The sequence below is a fragment of the Gallus gallus genome, chromosome 22 (assembly GCF_016699485.2).
Source record: "Gallus gallus isolate bGalGal1 chromosome 22, bGalGal1.mat.broiler.GRCg7b, whole genome shotgun sequence".
Taxonomy (NCBI): Eukaryota; Metazoa; Chordata; class Aves; order Galliformes; family Phasianidae; genus Gallus; species Gallus gallus.
The window spans coordinates 1,822,137-1,847,611 of NC_052553.1; the positions used below are offsets into that span (position 1 = coordinate 1,822,137).

General features: G+C 44.9%; 1 long non-coding RNA gene across 4 annotated transcripts in view; it reads right to left on the reverse strand.

Annotated features, from left to right (window-relative positions):
• Window positions 1–18,196, reverse strand: part of LOC101749927 — a 37,934-nt gene extending 19,738 nt beyond the window's left edge. For 2 of the 4 annotated variants that reach the window (XR_005841533.1, XR_005841532.1), the window contains exons 1-3: window positions 18,038–18,196; window positions 12,661–12,854; window positions 11,083–11,276 (exon numbers count right to left, since the gene is read on the reverse strand). This is a non-coding gene — a long non-coding RNA (uncharacterized LOC101749927). Of the gene's footprint in view, window positions 1–3,474; window positions 6,608–7,336; window positions 10,553–11,082; window positions 11,277–12,660; window positions 12,855–18,037 lie in introns of those variants that run through there. The other 2 variants (XR_001469855.3, XR_005841531.1) reach the window with 2 other exon arrangements.
• Between the last annotated feature and the right edge of the window lie 7,279 nt (window positions 18,197–25,475).

Sequence of the window (25,475 nt, forward strand, 5' to 3'; positions counted from 1 at the left end):
CCTTGGTGAAGTCAATGGAAGCTCACATACACCAGCTGGGTATCATTCTCTAACATAAAAAAATTATTGCTTCTTTTAAATGAGCAGATATACCGCAGTATGAAGAAGACTTTCCTGTATTTATGTCTTGCTTTGCTTATCACAAACGTGCTGCAGACAAATACTGAACAGACTCTACTGCATAGTTCAAAGAATGGACCTTTTGCTCTGGTCGCAGGCCAAATGTGCCACTATTAGCCCTAAGCCCCCGAAGGGCTGAGCAGAGGGCAGAGATCAGGAATCTCATTCAAACGGAACATCCTTTCCCTCAGTGGCCTTTGAGTTTGCCCCATCCTTCCCATTTTGTCCCTTGGGCTACAAAAGGATCACAAATGATTTGGATCAGATATGCTTTTGGATGCACATGAAGTAATCATTCCTGAAAACAATCTCCCCGTGATTAAAGATCCGCTACAGCTGAAAATATTTAAAGCAGGAATCATCCCAAATAATAGACTTGGCAACGTGCACCAGAGCTGACAGGAATTGCTGGCACTGTGCAGAAAACAAACATCAAAAGACAAAATAGCATCAGACGCTGAAGTACCGGATTGTTTTTTCTTCCTTTTTTGCTCTATGCCATTTTGCCAAGGCTGTTTGTGCATCTTTGTGTAATTCCAGCTAATCGCATCAACTCTTCCATTCAAGATGTTCTTTGAAACCTCCCTGGGATGGCACCTACACTTGTGTGTCCCTCATTCCTCTCCCGTTCTGAACCTCCCTCTTGGTTCCAAATGAAAAGCAGCATTCAGGAGCAAACTCTCAGGGGTGTTCCTTTTTGCAGCTTTCGTTGCACTTCATTTGCTTCCTTTTTTTTTTTCTTTTCCCTGAAGAAGCCTTTTGGAAGCAGCACCGCTTGCTCCCTCCTCCCTCTCCTACAAGGGAACTCTCTCAAGACATCTCCTTGTTAGCTGGCCTGTCACCCTGCTGCCCTGTATTGATAACTCAGCCAATAAGTGGTTCTAATGGACACAATCCGGATGCACTGCTAATGAAGGGCTGCATACAGTGCCATTACCTGGACATCTCCCCAAGGGTGCAGCCATCACGGTGGGAGAGCTGGCAGCTCTCCCACCGTGATGGCTGCACCCTTGACCATGCTCTCAGGGAAGCTATGGCACTTGGCAGGGTCGGGCTGTGTCACAGCCTGATGCTGCTACCTACTTTGCATGGGGACTTCGGGTTATCAGTGTGCCACTTTCCATCTGCCTGGTGCTCTGCACTCAGGCACAGAAATAGGCAGCTTGCCCCTGCCCCAGGGAACAGAACCCACAGAGTTCTGGGAGGAGAATGAGGGCCATGCACAGAATGGGGCCAGTGTAAGGCAGAGCCATCCAGGTCTGAGCTGTGTCCTTTCTGACCCAGGGAGTCCACTTCCTTGTGTGGCTGTGGATATGCATGTCCTCACCTCTTGTCATTGAGTCCAAGAGATGTGGCAGGGAATGGAGAGGCCAAAACTGCCTTCACTGATTTCTCTGCCTTAAGCATTGTATGCAAGTCAACCTCAAGGAAAACAAAAATAGATATTCCAATTACACTTGCATACAGTGCTACCTCTTAGGAGACTTTTCAATTAAAGGGTCGTAACAAGAGCCTAGCTGGAAAACGTTAAGAGGTGCATGACTGACTACAGCATGTTTGGCAGGATCTGAGAAAAACCCTTTGGAGACTGGAGAAACAGAAGTGAAATCAATTGCATCAAAGCAAGCATGGAAAGGGAGAATGACAGGACGTACGAAGGGTGAGGAAATGACCTTGCTGAGAGCGAAGCAGACTGAAAGATAATAGTACTGCAGGACTGCACTCCCAGGAGCATTGAGTCTGAGTGTAAGGGGATCAATTCATAAAGCTGGATGTGAACATGAAATGCAAAGAGGTGTTTTGCAGGTTGCTAAACTGCAGGTCTTGTGGACATTGCATGCAGAGAATCAAACTCAGGGCAACATTTACATTTGCACCAATACCTCCAGGCAGAGAATTCTGCCCGGTCTGCTTTGAAGCCTCCTGGAGCCCAGGGGAGATTTTCAAGTGGCATTCTGTGGGAGATGAGGCTGAAGCCATCCCTGAGATGGACGTGGTGCAAGCTGTCCCTGGTTCTCTAGTGGCACATCAAAGCTGAGAGAGCATCTGCAGCTGTGCAGCCAGTCCATCAAGCGGTGTCAGCTGCTCCTCTGCACACCTGTGCATCCAATTAAGTGAGACCTGTGCAGCCAGCCCATATGGATATCTGGTAAGGTTTTTTTTCAAGGTCAGAGGATAATGACCCCTGAAGTTTAAAGATCTTCAACACAGCGGCACAGCAACCCTGCCAAACCTGCTGTCAGTTTGAAGGCTTGTTAGCAGACCTCTCTGCTTTATCTCGCCGTGATTAGCAAGCTCCAGTCTCCTACACCACGGGAAAGGAATACGAGCCAGCAAGGTTTAGATTTCACCTTGCACATATGAAAGCAAAACACATTTTTACTTCGTTTACTTGGTTGTTTGGAGCTTTTCCTTTTGTTTTGTTTTCTAGAGGGAATAAATGTTCTGGTCCGGACTCTCATGCTTATTATTGTCTGTGCATTCAGGAAGTATCTGATTACTTCTACTGGATATTTTTTTAAAACTTCATTGGTGTCTGGGCAAACACTCTCACATGTACACAATTGTATGGGGATCTCATTATTAAGCAAGTATGATAAGTATTTGTGTGTACAGGAGCGCTGTCTCTAGATACAGCCATACAAACACAACCAGACGTCAGCACATCACTGAGAGCACACAGACGCACCACCAGCACGACAGCTGCATGAAGGCATGTAGATACAACCACTGCCCCATGCAGGTGCCTGACTGCCCTGTGGGCATGTAGGGGATCTCAATCTGATAGCCACGCCTGTGAGCACACAAGCATGCAGGTGTGGTGTTTGTATTTGCACAGCACTCATCTGATGCAGTCTCAGACATGCACATTCTGCAAGAGAAAGGTTCAAAAGCTGCTTTCAGGAGGAGAAAAGCCTGGCTCGTATTCATGCAGCTAATCTCTCTAATTACAATGCATCTGGTCAAATGCATAACATTAGCATAAATTATTACCAGACGCACAAATAAGAATTAGAGGTGGAAAAATCCAACCCAGCCTAATTCTGGGTCCTGATATTGCCTCCAGTCTGACTTTGTCTCTGCATTCTGTGCTTACCGTCTGACTACCAGCATCAAGGCATCATGTACATGATAGCTATGGACCTGCCATTGCTTCTACCCTGTGATAGGCTACTTCAGCACTGCAGCAGTTCCTCCCCCCTCCCCAGTTTTACTATTCATATTAAATCTTCATCAATGCAGCAGATAAGTCTGCTACACAGAAAACCGGGGGAAAAGTTGTGGCCAAAGCGCATTTTGTTCCAGGACCCAAAGGTGGAGCTATTGCATCTACTGATAAGGGCACTGCTCCTCGGAAAACATTTCCTGTATTGAAGAAGAAAAATCTCAAGTTGCCCGTGGATTAAAATGGGGTATTGTTTAGCTCCACAAGCCGTATTTAAGTCTGACACCGGCACGTGTACCTCTGCCATCAGTGTGTCGGTGCATCCCTGCTGCTGAGCTCAGAGGTGCTGCTGGCTGTGCATCCCTACCCAGCAGCCCAAGGGAGCTTTCAGCCCAACGCACAGCCCTCCAGACCCTGAGTACCACTGGGCACAGCAGAACCCACAGCCGCATTGCTTCACAAAGCCCTTTTCCGTGTGTCTGTAGCATCAGCTGCACATACTACAGCTTGAGATGGCTGTGCACATCCCGGCACCAAAGCTTTTGAACGAGAGGAGGCAAATGGCACAGCATGGTGCAAAGAGCACAGAGAACAGCACGGAGAGGCTGCGGCCGTGGGAAGCACACAGGCTGCAGGAGGAGAGCATGGCCGGGGTGCTGCAGGAAATGCAGCCCAGGCAGCAGTGCAGCTGAGCAGAGCTGGGCCTTCCCAGCCAGGCACAGACAGCAGTAGGAGCTGGGCAGCCCATGGGCACAGAGTGCTTGGCAGGACTCAGACAACAGCACACCAGAAGAGTGATCAGCTTTGAAATACCAACAGAGGTTGGAAATGCCAATAGGATGATGCCATCTGGGGAGCACAGGATTCATTCAGCTGACATTAATGGATGATTTCTGTCCGGTAGTTAATAGAATGGGCCAAGGAGAAGCTCTGTGCTGCTGTACCCCGTGTGGATGGCTGCTGCTGTTCCTGAGCAGGGCAAAGGGAACGGTGATCAGAAATGATAGGAATTAAAGCTTTGAAGCCTAGGTAAAAATAAAGACTAAATAGAACTGTGAAAAGCAAAGAGAAAAACACTCCATGCGATACCTTCTCCAAAAGAAAATGCTATTAATTTGTTTTTAAGTCATCCACTTGTGCGGTGACGCCCACAAGGAATGAGTTGACTAAGTCATCTCTACTCATTTGTTCCATGAATTTGCCTGATGAATGAATGAATCGCTTGTCTTTGTGAAGGAAGGAGAAAACACTGAAGCTGGAGTACGGAAGCATGAAACAAAAGGGGAGTGTGGGATGAAAGGTGAAAAAGCCTGGTGGCTTTTACGCATTTCGTGTACTGAAATAAGTACACCGTGTAGCAAAGGAAGCAGGCATGCACATGCAGGCTGTCAGCCTTGCCTCCCATTTCAAATAGCTGATGTAAATTCCAGGGTCTGCCAGAGTTGGCCAACATTTGCTAATTGCAGCTTTGGGGGCAGATATAGCCCTGAATTTTAAGAAACAGTGCAACAGAGAACCTTCCCTATTCGCTGAGTGAGGGCTGAAGTTCTGCCTGGTGAGCTCTCATGGAGCCCTCAATTGAAATAGTTACAGAAATTGGCCACAATAGTCATTTTGTCCTTTAAACTGATGATTCTAATAACATAATTCAGGATAGTATGGATGAAAAATGATGGGCACAGAAGTAAATGATATCTATTTCTGGGCTGGTTCTCTTGTGAGATGTAAAGAAATACAAAATGACAGGCGAGGTGCTGTTGATCAGCAGATAGAAGTCTGCTCAGCCTGACCACACAGTTCCTCTATTACATTTCCCCACATTTATTGACAACTCTACACAACAGCTACTGAAATAGAAATGCAGTAAGTTCCAGCAGGAAAGTTATTCCTATCTTACTATGCGGGAAGACCATCAATATAAGCATCCGAAGAGCGAATATGGCACACCATTGTGTATTGGCCCCTTCCAACCACAGCCTGTGAATATTTTATGATTCCTTTGGTTCCATCTTTGCCTTCTCATCTCTTGATTGAAGTAACGGCCGATCATCAGTAAAACATCCCTTAGCAACTTCATAAGGCAGAAGTGCCTGCAAACACATCTCTGTTCTCAGCATCCTTCCTAATGAATGTGGAAAGCTCTCTCTTCAGAGCTGTAAGTGTGCGAGATTGATAAAGATTCTATTTACTTTTTTCCCTTATAAGAACTTAATGAGACAAAATTGGTAGCTCGTAATCAGGCGTTGGCCTTTTCATCTCTCTGGGTTTTATTTACAAAAGCTTATTAGAGCAAAGCACACTAAGTGATATGCAGTGATAACTGGAGTATTGCTTAACGATCCCTAGCAGGCAGCACAAAGCACAGAAAATTAAATGGAAAAGGTGATTGAGGGAATGTTACCTCGTGTAAACAGAACCCTTCCCACCACCAGGAGCCCCAGTTCTGGAAGTTGCCCCCACTCCTGGTGTGCAGTGCTGCCCACTGCTGCTCAGTGGCCCCTGGAGCCCAAACGAGGTCTGGCTCTGCACCTCGTTGTCCTTAACACATTTTCAGCATTAAAAAGAATGGGATTAACCAATGTTCACAGATAGAAGCTTCTCGCCATCTACTTTTTTCTTTTTTTTCTCTGTAAATGGGAATAATAGCACTCAACTCTTCTAAGCATGGCAGGAACTTGGGCAATCTTTTAAAAGCCAGTGAAGAACAGGAAGTGAAAGCAAAGGGCCAAAGGAGTTCTGCAGGGAGAAAATCCATTACTTGCTTTCAACAGAAACTGTTGCTCCTCCGCACACAGTGCCAGTTTTGCTTACAAATAGAGCAATGCAGTTGCTCCCTTTCCCTCTCTAATTTGCTGCTCTGGATTCATCGTGATAAATAGAAACACCATCCTTGCATGGGGAAAGAGAAGAAGTTACTGTATCATAGGAAGCAATCACACGTACACAAAACAAGCACTCACAGTAATTAAAGTGCTTCCAGCCCCTTTCTCTGTTCCCTTTCAGCATTGCACTGATGGCTTTTTGGTGCAGCAGAAGTGAAGGAAGCAGCAAGATGTTCTCACAGCAATCTGCTCACAGGAGGAAGGGAGACACAGAAAGGCTGAAGGCAAACACTGTGGCTCGGGTGCCAGAACTCCTTCTTCAAAACAAATACTTGACCAAGGATGAGCTCTCCAGGCAGTTGCCCAGGGGGCTGTTTTAATAGAGGCTTGCTTGCTTGCCTGCCATCTGAAGGGCTCTGTGCTCTATGCAGATGTTTCTCCAGCGCCGTAGCTGTGCTCCAGCTGTGCAGAAACTTGCACCTCGCTCTACTTTTTCCATCTGAAATGAAGCGTTTGCATTAGAGGCACGGAGAGTTGTGCTGGCTGAATAAAGAACAGCGATCTAAGACGAATGAGCACTTGGATCCTAGGCGAATCAGACCAGAGTAACGTCCCTCTTGCTCAGCTGGGGTGACAGTGAACTTCAATGACACACACACGACCCCACATCAAGTGGGATGGAAATTGCCTTCCAATGTATTGTCCTTATGCCAGTATTTTAATTACAAGGCCAACGCTTTTATTTGCTTATTCTTTGTATTCAAATTCATTCAAAATGGCTAGGGACTGCCTTTTCTGCCTCTGTGCGATGGGGATCTGATCTCAGCTATGTTCCTAAAACAAGCAAGCTGAAGGAGGCCAGGATAGACTCTCTGGATCAGAATTCTATATGTGCAAAGGCAGTGTTGGGGCATCTGCTTCAGTTCCACTGCTGCAAACAACTGATTGCCAAGAGTCTGGATGCAGAAATAAAGACTCCAGCAGGCTGAGGTTAGCCTACATTCTCATAGACCACACTTTGTAGCTCAGTTCATGCCTGACCCTACCTCAAAGCATGTGGTTGGTGGAAATATGGGTCTCTGGCTTTGTGCCTGCTCCCCATTGACAGACACACCGCTCAAGTGCTCTCAATTTGCATCTGTCATTATCTTTTGTGTGCACCAAGGTTTAATGTGCAATAAATGTAAATGGGTGATGTATATTCTCCATTTTATTAGCTCTCATTTCTCTTGGCATTGTACACAGCTATGCCTCACAAAAGCTGTTTTCTTATCTACCAGAAAGACCCCCAAGTGGACATTAGTTGCTATCAGTGCTGGATATTTCCTTTTGAAAAATATCAAGGCAACTCTAGTCAATTTCTAATTATTAATGAGATCGTAAACCCACGTCACTCCCTGCTCTGGCTTAGCTTTCAGCAGCTTTGCCTTACAACACACCTGAGAGTTCAACAGGAACTGAGCTGAAGAATCAGGACCATGGCCTGACCTGGTCAAAGCACACACAGGTGGGCTGTTCTCAGGCAGATCCCATCCGCCATCAGAGAGCAGTGCTCCTTTGTAGCCTTGCTCAGTTTTTACCTTAATTAAGACAAACATCCTTTGTCTACACTATAAGCAACAGAATGTTCTGTTCCTGCCTAAATTCCCCACCGGTGCTTGAAATCCTTCCTTTCATCTTCTCAATATTCAAGGATGAAGGGGTAATATACAAAAAAAAAAAAAATAGCTTGCTTTGAAGCTGTTCAGACTAAAGACCTATAATTCAGGTAATGGTGATGGCCACAGACTAGCTCTTCAACAGATAATTTATGCCACTCTGCAAGGAGGTTTCACACCCCTTCTCCCAATGTATTTTCCCATATGCAAAAGCTCTCCTGTGCTTCCATGCACCCAGCTGGCTCTCAGCACAGCAATGGGAGTGCCATGCGAGGGGCTGCTTCAGGAAAGAGGCTGCAGGCTGACTTGTTCTGCAGCCTTCAGGCCCTCACTGAGCACACGCACACCAGGGGCAGCCATGAGGGGTCTCAGGTTGATCAAGTGTGTGCAGGCACTGCTTTGTTAGCTCTGCTTGATGCAACAGGAAAGATCTTTATTAAACGTGCTGAAAGACTCCAGGCTCACAACCATCCCTTTTTCCCAGACCATACTTGCACAGGCACATCTAACACAGCCCCCAGCAGCTTTGCTGCCTTCCTCCAAGTCCCTCCACCCAAATGCAAACACGAGAAAGTCAGAAGACTGAACGTCACCTTGCAGCTGCAGGCACAAGCTGCACTTGCCTCCCATAATAACTGCAGGATGGATGCTTCTTCATTCATGTGGTTTGGGGAAAAATCACTCAATCTCCCCTGCATTTCAGTTTTCACCTGTGAAATGGGGATAATAACCCTGCCTTCCTGCTCCCCCTATGTATGCATTATGCTTTTAGCATGTCATTGCATCAGGCAAGAAGCTAGCTCTCAGGTTATAGAAAAGATTCACATTCAAAAATAGCTACAATGGTTTAAATTATTCCTCTCACCAAAAATCACTCTCCTTTAAAACTCCACTGGTGAGCAGGAGACATGAACTCTTTTCATACGCTTTAGTACAAAATTTGGCTTCATATTGGCTGCTGCAGGAGGCACTGAGTTAGGGAGACCCACACTGCTTTGGAGCATTCCTACATGCTGGGACACCAGCAGGCTGGTGGCAATAAAGGGAAAGCATTGGCATTTGGAACCCATTTTGGCAATGAACATCTCATGGTCTTATCCTTGTTTTTGGAGCATTTGGCACTATTCAGTGTCTTAAATACAAGGCCTTCTCTGTACCTCTGAAATAGCAGTGCATGCAGTGCATAAACGGTATCCAAAGGGTACCTAAAGGGTATCCAAAGCACCAGCAGCGCTTCAGCCCTTGGCACCAAGTGAAGTCACGTTATAGCACTATGAACAATCTGGCAGTCAGCGCCCAATTAGTGCCTCCAGGTTGAAATGATGCCTACCATACAGACCAGGGAGAGTTCAGAAAGCACAGTGAGGAAATGGGACTGGAAGGCACCTCCAAAATCTACGAGTGCCCATAAAGCTGTGGGCTGTATCCACCTCTGAGGAGCAGCTGTAAAGTCCCGAGGTTGGCAGACAGCCCTGCTGTGCAGCAGCTCAGCATGGGGACATCCTGGGCAGGGACATCACAGAAGCTTGCTGCTGCAAAACCCTGCCAGGCACGAGGCAGCTGTGTGCTGTGATTGCTGTTTATCACATTCATCACAGCCATCTCACTGACTCACTGCTCCCCACATCTGTCTGCAGAATCCAGCTGTTGCTCCCTGTGTTGGGCTTTGACTGTTATCTGGGGGAGAGAGCATGAGGCAAGAGTCCAGACAGACTCAGCAGCAGCCTGTCCCTGATCAGTGTGATAACAGAGACCAAGAGTTCATCATTCTAGATACCAATTTAAGAATTTGATAGCTGGATTTTTATCAGTGCTGATAACAGTGAGTAATTTTGGATTTAATACTTTGATGACAGCTACCAATATGTCTATCCCCACCATTACTACTACAGCTAATAGCAACACAGTACTTTTTTACCATCTACTTCAGTATCAAACTGCCTGTCTGACTATTCCAGTCAGTCACTTTGGGATGCCTGGCTAGTCCCTCCTAGGGAAAGTTGCCACTGACCTTTTGTGAGAAATAACGTTTAATTTTTGCAGTTATGAACCCAAAAGGGGCAAATGAACATCATGCTTTCACTGTGTCTGGGTCCTCATGCTGTCAGATCTGGAGTGCAGAGGACAGGTCCTTTTAATGCCTTCTGGCTCTCATCAACAAGCACGTTTACTCCAGATTTAAGGAGGTGTAAGTGGTAGCAAAGCCAAAGTGAGTGACAATGTATTAAAGCCTGGGAGCAATAAGCAATGACAGTAGGCAGCTCTGGTTTCCATGGGCAGCACGGCCATGCTGACTCCTATCACCATGGATTCAGCTGGCATTCATCAGCTCCTGCCTGCATAAGAGGAGCTGCCAACACACAGCTTTTGGACATGAGCTTGGCTGCAGCTCCGTGCAGCCGTGACTCGCCGCTCTGCAAACTGCTGCAGGGCAGAACAGAAAGGGCACCGGTTCCTTTGGGCTCCTGGCCACAAAAACACACCAAAAAGGAAATAAATATCAGCCTTGGCAAAGCCACAGACGGCTCAGATCATATTCATAATAACGGGACGTTGATGGTCTCCAACTGCAAGCCACATTTGCTGAGGGAGAAAGATACAGCGTGCGTGGTATTTGGCTTTATTTACACTTTATGACCTCAGAACTCCTCAGCACAGATTCTGTGCAGCCATCCTGCAAAAGCTGCTCAGACCCCATTCCCATGTCCTCGTGCTGAGGCCATGCGTTGTATTGCTGCTGGAGGCACAGAGGTCAACTCCCCATCTGACTCCCTGTTACATCAGAACTGTGACATCGGAAATAGTTATCATTGAAAAAAAGAAACAACCTGTTTTAAGTTTCCTTGTAAATTACTTATTTTATGGATCTTACAATAAAACTACCAAATAGTTTAATCATATACTTAAAAGGCCAGAACAAGCTAATAAAAAGGGAGCATATTGTGAAGATGGGTAAAACAATGCCAGCAATCTGCAGTTTAAAAGCTACAGTAGTAAAAAGACTTAAACATCACATTTATGGGGCAGGTTCAGCGCGGGTGCAAATTACACACTTCTGTTGGAGATCCCAGCACCGTGCTGCATAGAACCAAAGGAAAGTTCACCCATGGGGAGATCCTGGTGCTCCCGCAGATGCAAACGAACAACAGCAGATGCAATGAAAGAAACGTGAAATAGAGTTTGACTAATATTGCTCCTGCTTCAGAAGCTGGGAGCAATGGGGAAACGGGCCTTGTCATCTCTAAGGTTACGTGTTTATGCCAAAGCTTATCTTGCATCACCTTTGTGATCTATTTTGAGCAGATCAGTCACTTACCCATCTCTCCCCCTCCTGTGATGCTTTGTGCCATTGCTCGGTTGTGGCACTGCTCTCCTACTGGTGTGCACTTGGTTTGCACAATGGCAGCAGTCTTAGGAAGGTTTCAGCCACAGTTCTCTGTGTCAGACGTCTTATTCCTCAGCCTCCTTACAGGTCCTTAAAACATCGAGCAGTCTTGCAAATGTTTGGGTCTGGAGTTAAATAAAAACATAGCAATATCTCATGAATATCAGGACCAAATAAATTCAGTTCGCATTTCATGCATTTCATCTTTGATCGTGGCATTTCTGCTATAAGGGTATTCAAATTAAATCAAAGCAGAGCAGAGATAAAAGCTCGCTGACTTCAGTTGATCCAACCATCCAGGGAAAAAGTACGCACTGCTGCATCTGGGTTACTGCTGGAAGAAAAGAGGACACGAAGTAGAAGGCGGCCCTGCAGGACTACATGGGTGTAGTTCATCCCTGTGCAACAGTCCAGTGCAACACATGCATCACTTTGGTCCCACTTAAGACTTGTTTCAGTGCTGAGGATGATGCCTCAGTGAGCTGCTCTGACTGCACAAAGTCAAATGCAAGCAGCAGGGGAAAGTACACGGTTGATTACTTTCACTGGAACATTTATTGGTTCCACCAGGCTGAAATACAGAGGACCATGGAGTCACCTATGAAACCAGGCTCTGAATGACTCTGCAAGCAATGGAGGAGAGTGGAATGCAGCTACATGCTTGCTATGCCAAATTGCAACCCAAAAGATCAGCATGCATTTAAAATCTACTCTCAGGGCAGGTCCAAAGGTGCACGCTGCCATTATACAGGCAATAGCTTCAAGTGACACAGGAAAATCATGCCAAATTCATGGAGAAGTCACAAAGAATTAGAACAAAACCAGAGTGCCTTCTGCAAATCACTCACCCATACCCAAAGTCAAAGCAGTCAATTCTTTCCAACATTATCAGAAATTTGAAGGGCAGTTACTCTGGTTGCTCTTACAGTTGAGGAGGTTGGTAAGGACAAGTATACCCAACGTGGCACACCAACATGGCCTGGTGACCTCCTCTCCTCTCCCAGTGGAACCGACCAGGGATGGCCACGCTTGGCAGCTCCCCTCCCACCGCAGGGCCACGGCAGCTGCTGTGATGGGACAAGGAGGCAAGCAAAAAAATTATATAGTCAGCCTTGCTAAATTAGTTTACCTAAAATTGTATGTGTGAGTGATTTTAATCAAAATCTAATTTCCCCTCTTTTTAGAGTAACCGAAATGAGATTTTTCTAATTTACTTTTCGCGGTTCAAGTTTCTCATAATTCTTCTATGGTGGTGACAGCACCGTGAAAAGCGTCTGCTGCTGCAAAGCATTAAAAGAATTAGATTTTCAAATGGATGTGCTAAATTAAAAATGTTTAATGTTTCTCATCAAAGGCACAGGAGTGTGCGTAGGGCCTGCAGTACAGTTAGAGGCACAAGACTTTTTTCATCTGTTTCTTTAATTCACATCCCAAGGCAACTCTGCTGTGAAAATTAACAAGCTACGAGCAAAGAAAGTGTTGTAAAATAGGTGTCTTCAGAGAAACTACCTTTTAATTTCTTCCCCTCCCTGTTGCTGGGCTGACCTCAAGGATGTCATAACAAAAATAGATGCCGTGTTCCGCTTCTTGCTAGCTTGAGATGGAGTTTTACTGGATTCTTTCAGGGCAGCTGAGCCTCCGGGCAGTTTTAATTCTCTGGGCTTGACTTGCTAATTCCCACGTTTTAGGAAATCACATTATTTCTGTAAATTGAATAAAATTATTATTACATTCAAATCTGGGCTCCTGACCTTGGTGGCTGCTTGTGAAGCAGCTCCAAGTTGAGAAGGGAATATCTGAGTTGCTGCTGCCTTACACATGTCTCAGAAGTTTCTGAAGTGGTAAATGCTAAGAGGAAATGCCTTAGGTATTGCAGATTGCTCAGCTTGGCTGCCGCTGTCGTACAAAACAAGAGGCATGAAAGCACAGAGCAGGCTTGCAGTTGACCCTATGGATTTGTGCTTGGCTCTCCTGCTGAGCAGAGCCAATTTAAAGAGGAAATGAAGATTCCCAATGAAACAACTCCACTTGTATGGCTCATAACTGACCACACTGCTGGAAAGCATGTTTTCCTTCCAAGCTAAGCAAATCAGCCCAGTGCCAGCAATGCCTACTGGCCCTTCATTCAACCACAGCTTTTATGCAAGCACAGCGCTCATTACAAACAAAACCAAAGGCACATTTGCTCTATTTGCATAAATATAATTGCTTTGATGTTTAAATGCTTTTTCTTCTGCCTAGGTCAGGCATGAACAAAGCTGTCTGGAGAGGCAAAGAGCAGCCAAAGAAGATGCTGTGTATTTCTCAAGCTCTGACCGCCTAAGAATGAATAAAACAGCTTCCTTGTTTCTTGTCATCCTCAAATACCTGGCAACTTGGTAAAGAAACAGAGGAGTCAGATACTGTGTGTAGTCAATGAGACCACTGAGCCATGGTCTGTCTGTCCACCGAGGGAGGCAGCTTCTTTACCACCTTTACAGGAACCAAAGAATATCAGCTTAAGAACTTCTTCCAATAAATTCAGAGCCAGTTCTCAGGAGCTGTTTGCAGAGCAGTGGCATTCCTGAAGCCCTGTCTGCCTCCAAGCATGCCTGTCTTGCAGAGAGAGCCTGCAGAACAGTGGATAGCAAGGCAACATGCAGGAGGGCTGTACTAGAAAGAAGAAAGCAAGGAGATCAAGCGGAGTATTGCTGTTTATCTCTACAAGAGCAGAGATTTTGCCACGAAAAAACAAAGTGTGGCTCCTCCTAGGAAACAGGCTGTACCCTATGCTGGAAAACAGCCCCTTCACCTCCACATCTTACCTAGGAAGCCATCCACAGCCCCCTGCCCAGTGATCCTTGAACCCTGGGCACTCTGTGTATGCTTGGGCTCTCTGCCTTATGGGACTCAGTAGCTGCACCCAAAGCTGTGTGCCTGCCCACAGCTGCACCTCCATCACTCAACAATCCCCCCCCCCCCCCCCCCTTCTGCTGGATTACTGGGCAGCTACCTTTGCCTGGGGGATGAAATACGAAGGAGGAAGCTATGCCAAGCATTTGCCATCTATCCCTAAAAGCATCCATGAATAAAATGTTAGGCCAGTAGGTTAATAGTTCATTCAAATAACACAATTCCTATCTAAAAAAGGCAGTTCCTTAATTTAAACTCTTTAAGCTCTCAATTCCAAGTTCTGTGCAAACCCAAGGCAGCTCAGCACAGCTTATCTGATTCAGAGAGAGGGAGGGAAGGAAATACATGCATACACACGCTCTTTATGCCATTCACAATCTGCATATGGCATATCCTCCTGCTGGTAATAATTCTAATCTACTCATGTAAAACCTCCTGAAATAGCGTTATCCTTCAGCAGGATGAGATAAAAATAAGACATGCCAGACACACGTTTCACAGAGCAGCAGTATGAATTCACACCCATTGATATGGAAATCTAAAAGTTTGGATGCCACAGGAAAAGGTTGGCTGGACCAGGACATCACCTGCTGCCTTCTTCCCATCCATCACTGACATTGAGGGTTGGCTGTCTCTGTGCGGGGGGCACTTTCAGTGCTAATGGTTTCAGAATAAGCATCAACGATTGCATTCAAAACAGCACCTGAAGATAATTTGAAAGGTGTAGTAGCAGAAAATTAAACCCTGTAAAATACTGTCTGACAAATTAAAAGACATAATTGATTATATTAGCTCATTTTCAAAATTAAGTGCTGCTAATTGCCAGAGACAGTATTTATTTGATACAGCCACTGTATCTAACCAGCTGATCTAAGTTTACATTATTGACAGGCAACTGAGCCAACACTGCCAACTGTTTGTTCTTTGTTTTGCCCACGATTTGTCTCCTGGATACACAGAACAGCCATGAGGTGGTCTCTGACCTTTCTACTACAATTTCCATTTGCAACAGGAGAAATTTCTGTGTGCTGAGATGTCAAAGGCTTAAACATGCCTTAAAACTTTTGCAAGTTCACAAGAGGGCATTGATCTGGAATGCAAGCCTGTGTTGTGATGGACAGCAGCATGCATAACCCTCACAAACAGCCCTTGTACAGCTCTAAACTGACATCTGCCTGCAAAGAAAGCTGGAGTCAGGCCATCTTAGTCCTACATTTTTATTCCCCCAGTATTTGAGGAAGAAATGATTTCAGTTCGGGTGCAAATTGCTTTATCCAACCTGACATTTTGATCAGGCTTGCAATACCAGGCCCAGAAACGTGGGACCAACAGGAATGGTTTGAGCTTCACCTTGTGCAGGTCTCCCTCAGCTCAAAGACATATGGAACTCCAAGCACTGCACATCTGTGCCGACGCAGATAATGTTTCCAACTGCTGAATTCACTAATGAATAATATCTTGAACTAGGCTCATTATGTGTGCAGTGTACATTAGGGTTCCTATGAAAGACTGGGAAAGAAAGAGAAGAGACTCCCTAGAGGACAATCTCCAGCCAGTAGGACATTATCTGCTCCCATAGAGCATCCCCCTAGTGAAAAAGTATCTGCTGCCTTTTGTGTCCAAACCAGGAGTGTCCCAAACGAAGGAAATCAATTGTTGACATATAAGAAGAAATATGGATTAAGTTTATAACGGTGTTCAGAGCACCGGGGGATGAATTAGCCTAATTGGTGTATTAGTCTCAGTTACACAGAGTAATCGCTGCAGGCTGCCTCTGTTTTCATTAGAAATTTAATTAAGTTTATCAATGTTTGGCTTCTTTGGCCTTCTTTTCCACCATCTTCACAGGCACTCCTTCTTTTAATCAATATTTCTAGTGTGGTGGGAGGGAAAGGTTTATTGTTTTATTTCAGGCAAACAAAGACCTACTGTGTTCTCTTGACACAAGTCTGTCCTCTCACACTCCAAAGCAGCTGAGATCAAGAATATATTTGCTGCTTCTGCTGCCAAAATAGTGCTCACTGAAGGGACATCAAAATTCCAAGCTCAAGCACTTCATCCTAAAGACATACCTATGCTGACCAGGACCATTTCACAGCACAGAGACAGCATTGGCTCCAAGTTCTGTCCATGGTGTTGCTCCTCACACATTTCTTCCTATGCTGTACCACCAGCAGCTCTAACTCTACTCTCCCACCCTATCCTATCAACACTGGACTAAAGATCTGAAGACCAGTTGTTAACTACAGGTTGGTGGCTGTAAAATAAGGTTTACAGACAGATTTTGTCAGATGGGACAAGCCGTGCCATTCTCCACTGCAAAGCGAAAGAGATGCATCTTCCAGTGCACTGGCATCAGGGCAACTTCCCTGGTTAACTCATGTCTTAGTGAACGTCCTCCCACTTTATCACCACAGCTCGAAATAGAAAACAAATACTTGACATTGCTTAACATTTGTCATTAGAGCAAGAGGTTGCAACAGGGGCTGCAAGCCTCCTGCATTGTCTAAATTAATCCACTGAGGGGTATTGAATCACTTAATCATGGTGGAAACTTACTGCCTTGGAAAGTCACGCTTTCCTTTCATTAGATTTAATATATTTCTCATTATACAAATCTGCCCGTGCAACAATAAGTCTTGTTCATAAATCAGTTTGCCCTTTTGCTTTGCAGTCTCAAAAAAACTTTCATCAAACAAGACATAAAAGGGACCCGTAAGATAGGAGGTCAGAGCAGCCTTAACCAGATATTAATATCTATTCATTAAGTTTATTTTAATACCACGTTTTAATAGCTTCTGTGAAACAATTATGGGTCCTTCCTTTCTCCCCCCCTTTCGTGTTGGTATTTTTATACCTCAAAAATAAAAGGGAAGAAATGAATAATTACATTACTGGTCTTATAGTTTGTTTTATAACAGAATCTGGAAAGGCCAAAAAGGTGTTCGGCCTCCTCGTGTTTGGAGCTGCACATTACAGCTGGCTGCTGACCATTCTAATCTCATTTCTTAACATTTTTATGAAAGCTTTCTGGGAGATTTTCCCTGTAAATAATTGTATTTCAGCACAACATCATTTGCCAATGGCTGATGGCAATTCTGCTCACACATGCATGAGGAGGTGGCTGCATTTGCTCATAGCTTTTTCAGTACTTTGTTTCATGACAGCATATCGGTTCCATTCAAGGCCAGGCTGGATGTGGCTCTGAGCAGCCTGGTCTGGTGGTTGGCAACCCTGCACATAGCAGCGGGTTGGAACTCAATGAGCATTGAGGTCCTTTTCAACCCAGGCCATTCTATGATTCTATGAAGTCTTCTCACCCCAGCAGTGCCTCGAGAAGGCATCACAAAGCCACTCACCATCACGTGCCATGCTTTGATGAACAGATCTCCCCAGTGTATCAGGCGACTCTTCTTAAGGCACCAGCACTCACATGGCAGGGATGCATTCAGTTACTTTGCAGTTTTAACACTGGTGATGACTCCAGGGGTGCTCGAGAGCCGAGCTGCTTCTCTCAGGAATTCTGGCCAATGGTGAATAATGGATGTTTGTGGCTCATTTTTGATGCCCTACCCCTACAGTTATTTTTGTCCTTTAAGAGTGTGGTGGCAATCCAGTAATCTATTGACTTGCCTTGATTGTTTTTCCATAAACGCCCTGCCTGCTGGATGCATAATTTAACTCCATCCATAAACTGTGAGCTGTTTGCTTTAGCAACAGCTGTAATTTAAGTGTAACCTCAGCAGAAAGCCGTTCTGTGCCATCTCCCTCTAAAGTGCAATTTAGCCTGGGTGTGCAATCTTCCTCTCTGCCATTCTAATGGGGGAGCTTGTTTGCCCAATAATCATCCCAGAGCTTTGCTCAAAGCACCGCTTTTATGCAGAGTTGGGTTTGTTCCCCCTTCCCTTCCCCAGCACACGTAAAGGAACGCTCTTGAGGAAGCTATTACAGCCACGTTGTTTTCATTTGCAAGTGCCACCACAACGCAGCTTACCTTCTAGCTGAGGGCTGGAGTGAGGTAACAGCAGCAGAGAGAGCAAAATGATGCATCAGAAGGACCTCAAAGTGCTGAGGGCTCCCCAGGACTCGAAGGGAGCACATAAACAGGAGAATAGTGATAAGATTGGTGGGGGGCAGTTTTAAACTGAGAAAGGGGGCGTGGCCACATTCAAATCGAGGCTGCGGCAGTTGGAATCCTGTGGTGAGGGGCTGCGTGGGGGGGCTGAGTCCCAACTGTGTGGGAGGGGGGAAGAGCAGCTGTGAGAGCTTCGTAAGCAAAAGGATGGCTGAGGTGGGGTTTCCTGAGAAGAAATGTGTACAGCTAAGTAAAATTAAGGTGTTTTTCTTTAATTTTAATTATTTTTCAGGTGCAATAGATACAGGCTCTCATTGCAGTGCTGGAGCTGCGTGAGTGCTGCTGTAGGGCATGGAAATGGCAGCAGGCCTGAGGTCCGTACACCTGGCAGCTGGTTTCCTTAATGGAGTTGTGCATCTTCGGTAAGGAGGAGTAATTTGAGCCCTCCAACTGAAATGAAGAAAGAAGTGAAGCAGATTGGCTGCCATTTTGTGTGTGAGGTGCTCTGTGGGGTGCAGTGGGGCAGCTGGCTGTGATCTGCTGGGCAGCTCTGCACCAAAACCAAGGCCTATGGAGCTGGGATCTTTGCTGGCTCTGAGAGCACCTCATGCTCGAGCAGCGGAGCAGATGAATCCTGTTAGATGGGGATTTAGGAACATGCTGTGTTATGGCTGAGGTGCTGCATACGGCTGCTCCGGGGCATCCTTCCCTTTAAGGCTCTGTTTGAAAGAGAAGTCATACTCACGTTTCTTACTCCGTTCCTTCCAAGGAAGGGAATAATCTTTCCTTTCCAACAGAAGCTTTGCCCTAAACCTGAATTGATATTTCTAACCCTGAGTCCTGTTGGCAGCTTTTCAGCAGCAGAGCTGTGGAGGCCATTGTAAAAAGGGGAGAGGGAAGAAAACCCCTCAGAACAGCCTTCAAAATCCACTGTTAATACAAAGGTTATGCAACTCAAAGGCTGTGCAGCGGGAATTGGGAGTTACTCACATGTCTAAGCTGACTGTTGAAAAGCTTGTTGTCCCAAAGACTGCAGGAAGATGCTACCTTTTCCCAGCATCCTGGGAATAGCAAAGATTCTAAGAGCTCACTTCTCCATCTGATATTTCCTGACCTTTGCAGCCTGCTCTATATGAACAGAAAAGATCAAGCTAAAGACGTGGAAGAGCTCTCAGATGAGCAGGTTATTTAGTCTAAAAATCCTGTCACATCTGAGCTTTATCTCATGCTTTAATATAGCTCTAAGCTTGACTTTGTCACTCTGATTTTGCCTGTCTTTTCTGTTTTGTTAGTTCTAATTGACCTGGAGCCTATGACAGTGCTTGAAAGGGAAAAGTGTGTTTGATTATTGCTGGGTTTTGCCACTTCAGCCTATGGAGAAGTGATTTAAAGCAGAAAATCTGTAGTAGAGGTGGTTGGGGAAAGGCTTTCATCATTGTGGAAACCTGTTAAAGTTGGGGGAGGTGATCTGAGATGAGAACACCCAAGTATTTGAGAAGGGAAGGAGGGCCCAAATATTACTGCTATGTGCATTACTTTAACCTGCAGTTTCCTTTCTGCTTCTTAGTTTGGTTGAAAGTAGGAGTGAAATTCAAAGGCATCCTAAGGAAAAATCAATGTCTTTCTGGGGGTAAATGGCAATATTATGACTTCAATGAGGGCGTTCTGTATAGTAATGTAGAAGTATAGCTGGTATATCAATATTTGTGTAATATTCCAAAGCTGTTTGCAGATGGTGCTTCAGAACACAGTGTCAAAATGTAAATGTTTTGTTAAGGCAAAGTTGGCTATTCCTTTAGTGCTTGGCTCTGCCCCTCTTCACACAGCTGAAATGCTTTGGTGTGAAATGCCTTCCTTCAGCTGTTTCCAGTTAACACTTGTCACCATAGCATTGCCCATGGAGGGGATGGGTGAAGAGCTGTGGCTCCCAGCAGCTCCTGAACTTCAGCTAATGCCCCACTCCAGCAGTGTTTATCAATGTCAAAACCTTCCTTGTTGTATAAACTTGTGATAGGAGTGAAGTTACAAAGTTCATCCAGTGCTGCTACTTTTACCACCTACTTCCATCCAGTTGTATGACTTCTGTTAGCAAAACGTTACTGTTTCAAGACACAGTGCAGTAGGCACTCCCCTGCTTGCCATGGGCCTCTGCCAGCAGTGGGTGCCTCACATTTGGACTCCATCATTGTCTCCATTCTGCCAAGAGCCCGAACTGTGCCTTGTGTAGCGCAGGGCTGCAACCCTCTGCTGGAGAGGAGGAAAGCTGTTACGCAGGAGGTCTCCTGTTGACCTGTTAATAGAAATATTGCCTTCAATTGCTTTTAAGTGACACCCTCTGTTAAGCTGAGATGTTTTTTCCTGTTTCCTCTTAGCCAATATATCACTTTGCTCTTTCCTTCTGCGATCAGCTTTGACTTCTCCTGGCATCACAACCAGTTTTGCTCCTTCCAGGCTTGGCCAGGGAAGGCAGTGAGGGCGGTGGGGGTTCCAGCTGTGCAGCCGAGGCTTGTGAGGGATTTGTCATTGTTAGAGACAGTTTTATATTTCCTTAATGCAGTTAGCTGTTCGGATGCTGGTGGGGCCATTTGTCTTATTTAGTAAGGCTTTAGTTCTGGGCACGTAACATAGATTCACTGCTAGGGTGACGCTTATGGGTGTTTCATGCTTTTCACCATAGGTTTTGTAGCTGACTAGTTAGGATTTAATGCTATCAACGTCAATAATCGTAAAGCTAACGGGACTGATAACTTTTGGCTCCTTCAAGCAGCATGATGGCTAGCAACTGCGTCTCCTATCCTTGTAGGCATTAGAATAATGATAGCACATGAATATTTTACTTCATTGTTATCGGTATTGAATAACAGTAAACAGCAAAAGATGTAATACTTGAGGCGAGGAGAAAAGGAATGTCTTGTGTTAGCTGTTGGCACAGAACAGAGGATCTAATTCTGACTCTTACAGTGCTGAAATTGCATCGGCATCTCAGTTCCATACTGCTCAAATCTCCCTACATTACCTAAATCACACTGTTCTTGAAACAGCCTGGTAGGGTATTTCAATGGTGTGGGACCAAAGATTGCTGAAAAATTTAATAATATCACATTTAAGAGTCAGGTTTGCCACCTGAAGGAGGGTCTCCGTTATTTAAACGTTCAACTGCTTTCAAGGTACTTTACTTGAAGCAAACTCTGTTTCTATAACTATGTGCAGCTTATAGCTAGAGGTAAAACAAGGGGATGTTAAAACCTGCCTTTATTTAAGCCCAATGTTAATTACAAATCCTTGAGGTTGCTAGGAAACCCTATCTGAAATGAATATACAAGTAATCAGGCTAGATGTTGGTATTAGAGATGCTGAGGAGATTGTCTTAGTCCTTCTTTCCTGTGTGTGATGGGAGATTGATTTATATGGCGCCATGTCAGTCTGGGACTTAGAAAAGTCATTCCTCTTCCAAGTGTACTGGAAATGCAGTAAGGGGTGGGGAGAACACTGTCTTTTGTCACATCTATTTTGTAAAATGGGCAATGCTGACAACACCTCCATTAAAACATCTCCCTTATTTCTTACCCCTGCCAACCTCTTTGACTGAAAGCTTTAGGACTTTTAAAGACTTGTATTTCTAATAAAGGACAATAACGTGTCTTGTTATGGGCTTTTCTTCTTTTAAGGGAAGCATGGCTTGCCTTGCTTTAAATCAACAAGTTTATACAGTTCCATCCTAAACTAACAGTAGCAGAATATGCATCAGTGTGTTGTGACTATACCAAAATCTGGTGTTGCCTGTCTCTGGTGCTTTGAGGATGCACAGTAAAGGGCTACAAAGGTAGGGGAGCAGGGTTCTGTTCAGCAGTGAGCAAAAATCAGGAGCACAGGGAAGAAAACAGCCTAAGCATCATTAACAGCCTGAAAAACAGGATAGAAGAAAGGACATGTTCTATTTGCTAATCCACGTTTGGATTCTGTTGGAAATGAAATGCTCTTTTGTACACTGTGTGCTTTTATAAATAAGTGGGCATCATTTGCTTGTTGCAAGCTCTGGCAGAAGTTAATGCTGCAAAGTGGTTTGTATAGTTGTGCCTTCTATTCGCGCAGCCTACGTTTACTGCTGGGACAAAGCAGCTGGGAAGGTAGGATGCTGAAGGTGGAGGTTGTGTTGAGTGGTAAAGGTAGCAGTTTGAGGTGTGCCAGATATCAGCTCTGATGGAAGCCCCTTCCACCTCCTCTGTTTATTGTGCGCTAAAGACAGAAAGGAGGATGGTTCAGCAGTTTAATTCCACTGACTTTTTTTTTTTTTGTCACAGGACAGAAATATCAATGAGATGGAGGCAGGTTGGAAGTCTCAATAGCTGGATATTGATTTGAATTTCTTTGGTAAAACTGGAACCAGAGCATTGACAAAATAAACATACCTTGTGCAGCAAATGGTTTATTGATGATCTGCCTGCAATGAAGTCATGGAGTCGACCTTACTGCCTTTTCTTACAGGATTTCTCTGACTGCAGTGTTGAAAGGGCAGAAATAATACATTAATTTCATGTTAGAGCTGGGGGAATTACCTCTTTGGGTTTGTTTGTCATGTCGGCTTTGTTAATTACCCAAAGAGCTTTCTTGATAGTTATTATTACAGGCAATTTTATGCTTTCAAGCTCTGGAGACCAAACCTCTACTAACAAAAAATATATGGGTCTGTTTATACTACTCTCTGACCTGGGATTCTATTAATGTGTATGTATGTCCAGGGAGTAAGTAGTCCTTATGGGGAGGGAACAAAACAAAGAATATTCCCAGCATGTATCTGGAGTGAATGCTCAATTAAAAAGATGTTGGCTAGAGGTATAGTCTGCTGTTCCTTGTCTAAGCAGTAAACTCTTGGTCTTAAATAGCCGTACCAAAGGCTTTGGACAACAGTTCACCACTTAAAACCTAAATGGCTGATGCGACACTGTTTACATCATCCCTCTGAAAAGTCAATCATTCTTTTTAAGATCAGGAACTTCTGGGGTTTTCTTGTATCTGTTCTACATCGTCAGTAGGAGCCGTGCACAAAGGCTCACCTGTTAATGCTGCAGATACATGTGCACTTAGCACATGCTGCCCACAGAAAGTATTCTATAATGTTTGCTGGAGAGGTGCTATTCCCTGGGCAAGGCAGATGTTTCTGACATGTGCCCAACTACTCAGTCCCCAGAGGGAAATCCTGCAAGGAGCTGTATGGCATCCAGAAATAGAACTGCACACAGTCTGCTTCTACTTACAACAAAGTGGAACTAATATACCACTGAGGCCTATGGTGAACCCAAAGCCTTCAGGGAGGAGCAATGCCCAGCACTCGGGAACCACAAAGTGGAGCAGAGGGCTTCTGTTGGGTTCAGTATTCCTGAATGCTCTCTGGTTAGGGGCTTTGTGTGAGATATGTCTGCTTAGGTCTGCTCTCTGCTGCTTTATGTCACATCGTTGCTCCAATTCAGATGATCGCTGCCTCGTATAGCCAAAGATCCATGGGGAAGAGAGGAGGAGACAGGAAAAATTCACTTGACCACATTAAGTCATAGGGCTTCTCATGTTTTCTTCTGTTCTGGTTTTCCACTCTGAAGTTAATAGACTTGTAGCCACTTGTTTCAATGGCTGATCAATAATTCTGGGGGCACTGCTGCCTTCTAATGGCACAAGGGATGTGTTCACAAGTGCGTGAGGGGGGAGCACATAGGGGAAAGGCTTAATGCCTTAACTTACCTCAATGATTAGACAGAGGAGGAGAGGCAAGCTCCCATGATTTACCTAACCTTTCTGCCTAGCTAGGCAGATTTAGAGCCATTTGAATGGAAGAAGAAACATGGTTTGAGCTAAGGGAGGCTGGGGAAAACAGGTAACTTCAGTAGCAAGCTGACCAATAGGTTTATGCTGGTGTAGACTGTAAAGAACAAAAACAGCAATAATGAAAGCCACCATTATAAATCTGCTCCTTATTGCTTACAGCTTCAGGCTGACTTAAAATCAACTTTTATTAGCTCCATATTAGGGGATTGTTTCCTCTGGATTTGATTACTAGGATGGATATATTTGAAATGTGCATTTCCATATAGATAGAACTGCTCTCATAGCCCTGCTGCATTCCTGAGGAGGCAAAGGAGTTCACCAAGGCTGATTGCTTTTAAAGGAATAGTTGCAACACAGGCCAGGGAGGACGTGGAGGTGAAGCATTAGGAGGGAAAATGTTGCCTAGAATGAGTCTACCAGACATTGTTCTGTAATTGCACAGAGTTTTATGTCTATTAGACTAATGGTTATAGCCACTGTCTGAGGTCTGAGTGCTGTTACACTGAGTCTCACCTTTTGATGAGTAAAGAGATGTGGAAGAAAGAGCACTGTTGTCCCATTCCAGAGAATAAACTTAAGCAGAGATTATATTTTCCTACAGCCTTGTGAAGGGATTAAAGATGTTTAATGTGCTTTGAGCAAGCCAAGAAAGCTTATCCTTACCCCTGGCAAGCTGGGGCTGCCACATGAGGGATAATTCCTACTCTCTTAAAGTACTGTGAGAAAGATGCTGCCTTCCAAAGCTGTGGAACACTGCAGCCTAAAACATTTAAGGGCAGTCTACCTGTGGTAGACAGTGATGCATCTCCTGGGCCTGCTGTGTGGTGTATTGCATACAGAACTGCAGTTTTGGGTTAGGTGAACCTTCATAACAGTAACAGTGTAGGGGAGAGCATGAGGGTTTGCTTTTTCTTTCCTGCTTTGAAGCGTGGCATTTTATGTCCTTCTACCTTGCAGCACTCAAGAAGAAAAATGTCTGGGTGCTTTTCCCCCCCACTCATTTCATGGGATGTTTTCTGACTCTGGCAAATGGAATCCTTATGGAAATCAGCTAAGCTTGGAGTCTTCTTGGACTTGCCTGCCCAGTGAAGACTCTGCTGTAATCCTACTGCAAGTTGTGGCTCCCAGCTGATGTGAGTGGAGTTTTCAATGTCTTGTTTCCATCACTAGCAGAATGGGAGACCTCTGGGTGAACTGCTTTACTATGGAGCCTTTTGTCTGCTGAAAAAAATAAGAAATGGCAGTTCTTTCATGAAATTTTGACATCTGCAGACAAATAATGTCCCACAGCATGTGCCAAATTCCCTCTCTTCATATGTAACTCTGGCTACAAACACCTCCTACCCTGATATTTTTAGTGACAAGTGGAAAATTGCTCTATTAGCAGAACAAGGAGAAGTTAATTCCTTCCAGCACCAGTTGCTGTTTTTTTAAGGCCATGGAAACTTGGAATTGAATATGCAATAACAGGTAGAAAAGGACTGAGTACAATCATGTAAAAGCTGAATTACTCCAAATTGATTTTTGCCTTCCCTTTTGC